Genomic DNA, 3,565 nt, shown 5'->3' on the forward strand with positions numbered 1-3,565 from the left:
CATGGAGGGGATTGGAACCATGGCAATAAGATGCTATATGATGGAATGAATGTAAAACTAAAGTTTCCCCATGTAAACTATCATATAATTCACAATAAAACATTAAAAAAAAAAAAAAGCAGGGGGCATGGAAGGCAGGAATCCCTAATCGGGGCACAGAGCAGAAACCTGGTACTGGAATAGGGGCAGCAGCAGGGTGGCACCAGCAACGTGGGCAGGCATGCTGCAGAACAAGTAGCATAGAGCGCATAAGCCAGTGCGACAGGAACAGGTGTGCAGGGCCCTCTGGTGAGTGTCCAGTTTTCCAGGCACACTTGGTAAGCAGGCCCGCAAGCAAACATACAGTAGAGCAGGCCACTGGATCAGGTTCAAAGAACTTGAGGTTGGAGAATGACCCAAATGCAAGATCCAGATCCAGTAGGGAAGAGAGCAAGTCTTTTCAGCATGTCCATTATATTGTGAGCAGGCCATGCCCCCAAGGAAGTATCCTTTCAATTGATTGGCTGTTCATAGTCAATCATCATAGAGTTAACTATGCCTACTCATAACCAATCATCATAGAGTTAACTATCAACTGCAAAACAACTTGGAATCCTGACTCCATCAAGTTGACACAGAACCTTAACTATCACATCTGGTGTTACAGTAGTTAAGTGCTCATCTACTAGCTGAAGAGTCAGTGAAGAAAGATGTAGCTGTCAGCTTCCATAAAGATTGCAGCCTTAGAAGCCCTAATGGCATTCCTACTCTGTCTTACAGGGTCACTATGAGTCAGAATCAACTGGAGTACAATGGGTTTTTTGTTAGTTTAGTTATGCAACAGTAACAAACTAAGACACTGAGATAGTTAAGGTTTTCTGTCAACTTGACTGGGTCAGAATTCTCAGTGATTTGTCATTTGAGTTGCAGCTGTCTCCATGATGTGATTTGATATGATAAACCAATAAGAAGATTAAGGTATAGAAAACAAAACTCCTCATCAATGGACCAATAAACAACATGCTTGTCAATAGAGAAAAGATTGAAGTTGTCAAAGACTTCATTCTTCTTGGATCAACTATCAACACTCATGGAAGCAACAGTCAAAAATCAAATGACATATTGCATTAGGAAAATCTACTACACAAGACCTTTTTAAAGTGTTGAAGAGCAAAAATGTCAGCTTGAGGACTAAGGTGCAACTGACCCAAGTCATGGTATTTTCGATAACCTCATATGCTTGCAAAAGGTGGACAGTGAATAAAGAAGACAGTAGAATAATTGATGCTTTTGGGTTATGGTGTTGATGGAGAATATTGGAAGTGCAATGGGCTGCAAAAAGAACCAACAGATCCATGTTAGAAGACGTGCAGCCAGAATGCTCCTTGGAGCCCAGGATGGCCAAACTTCATCTTTCATACTTTAGACATATTGTCAGGAGGGACCAGTCACTGGAGAAGGATATCATATTTGGTAAGATGGAGGTTCAGAGAAAAAGAAGAAGACCTCCAGAGAGATGGATTGGCAATATGGCAGCATCAATGGGCTCAAGCGTGGCAAGAACTGTGAGGTTGGCCCAGGACTAAGCAGTGTTTCATTTGTTGTGCATAGGGTCTCTATGAGTTGGTACCGACTCAATGGCACCTAACAACAATGCTATCCTTCGACCACTCATCTGTCAGTTTGTTGTACTGTTGTGGCTTGCCTATTGTTATGATGCTAGAAGCTACGCCACCAGTATTTTATCAATAGGGTCTCACATGGTTGAAAAGTTTCAACAGAGCTTCCAGATGAAGACTAAGAAGAAGGAGAGGTAGATTTCTTCTGAATGTTTAGCCACTGAAAATCTTACAAATAGCAGTGGAAAATTGTCAGATATAGTGCCTGAAGATGAAAACATTATGAAAAGACCAGAATATTGGTGGAAAATAATTCCCTCAGTTTGGAAGTCATTCAAAATATGACTAGGGAAGAGCTGCCTCCTCAAAGTAGAGTTGACCATGATGATGCAAATGGAGTAAAATTTTGGGGACCTTCACTTATTGATGATGCAAAATGCCAAATGAGGAGAGACAGATGCAAATGTCATTTAATAACTGGAACATGAAATGTATGAATCTAGGAAAATTGGAAGTTGTCAAAAATGAAATCTAGTGTATAAAGATCGATATTCTAGGCATTGGTGGTGGTGGTGGTGGTGGAGTGCCGCGGAGTCAGTTCCAGGTCACAGTGACCCTACATTAGTGAGCTGAAATGGACTGGCCATTTTGAATCAGATTATCGTATGGCTTACTATGCCAGGAACAGCAAATTGAATAGGAATGGCAACATATTCATTGTCAAAAAGAACATATCTAGATCTATCTTAAAGTACAGTCTTGACTGCGATAGCATGATATCCATATGCCTACAAGGAAAATCAGTTAAGACCACTATTATTCAAATTTATGCTCCAACCACTATAGCCAGGAGGAAGACTCAGTAACAACCTTGTTTGGTGGAAATAAAGAGGATTTTAAATGCTAATGAAGATCCAACAATTCAGCCTTCAATATGGATTGCACCTCTGATTTAAAAAATAAAAATTCCCCAAATATGCATCAATAAAGAGCCTCATGATAAATGAAGAAAAAACTGAAGTTGTCAAAGACCTCATTTTGCTTAGATCTACAATCAACACTCGTGGAAGTAGCAGCTGACAAATCAAATGACATTGAAGTAGGCAAATCTGCTGCACAAGACCTAGTTAAAGTGTTCAAGAAGAAAGATATTTGTTTGAGAACCAAGGTGAACTTGACCCAAACCGTGGTATTTTCAATCAACTCATATCCATGTGAAAGTTGGACAGTGAATAAGAATGACCATAGAAGAATTGATGTATTTGAGTTGTGGTGTTGGAGAAGAATATTAAAAGTACCATGAGCTGCCAGAAGAACGAATAGATCTGTGTTGGAAGAAGTACAGCCAGAATACTTGTTAGAAGTGAGGATGCTGAGACTTCATCTCTGATACTTCAGGCATGTTATCAGGAGAGATCAGTCTCTGGAAAACGACATCATGCTTGATAAAGTGGAGTGTCAGTAAAAAAGAGGAAGACCTGAGTGAAACGAATTGCCATAGTGGCAGAAGCAAAGAGCTCAAATGTAACAACAATTGTGAGGATGGTGAATGACCGGGCAGTGTTTGGTTCTGTTGTGCACAGGGTCTTTATGAATCAGAGCTGACAAAATGGCACCTACCAATAATAACACCCTTATCCCATCACCACGTTTTAAGAGCCAGGAGTGGAATGTATCCTTAGGACCTGGGATGCCTGCACTGCAAAGCTCCAAGATCCTGGGGAAGACTAATGACCAGATGCATGGAGATCTCCAAGGGATACCAGGACAACAGATGTTGAAAGGACACAAAGACTTTTCCTAGAGCCAACAAAAAGAAAGATTTCCCCAAGAGTCAGCACTCTCAATTTAGATTTCTAGCCTCATAGAGGATGAGAGAATAAATTTCTGATTGTTAAAGCCATCCACTTGTGGTATTTCTGTTATAGCAGCTCTAGATAACTAAGACAGATACCTTCCGTTTTGTT

The sequence above is a fragment of the Chrysochloris asiatica genome, unplaced genomic scaffold (genome assembly GCF_000296735.1).
Source record: "Chrysochloris asiatica unplaced genomic scaffold, ChrAsi1.0 scaffold00146, whole genome shotgun sequence".
NCBI lineage: Eukaryota > Metazoa > Chordata > Mammalia > Afrosoricida > Chrysochloridae > Chrysochloris > Chrysochloris asiatica.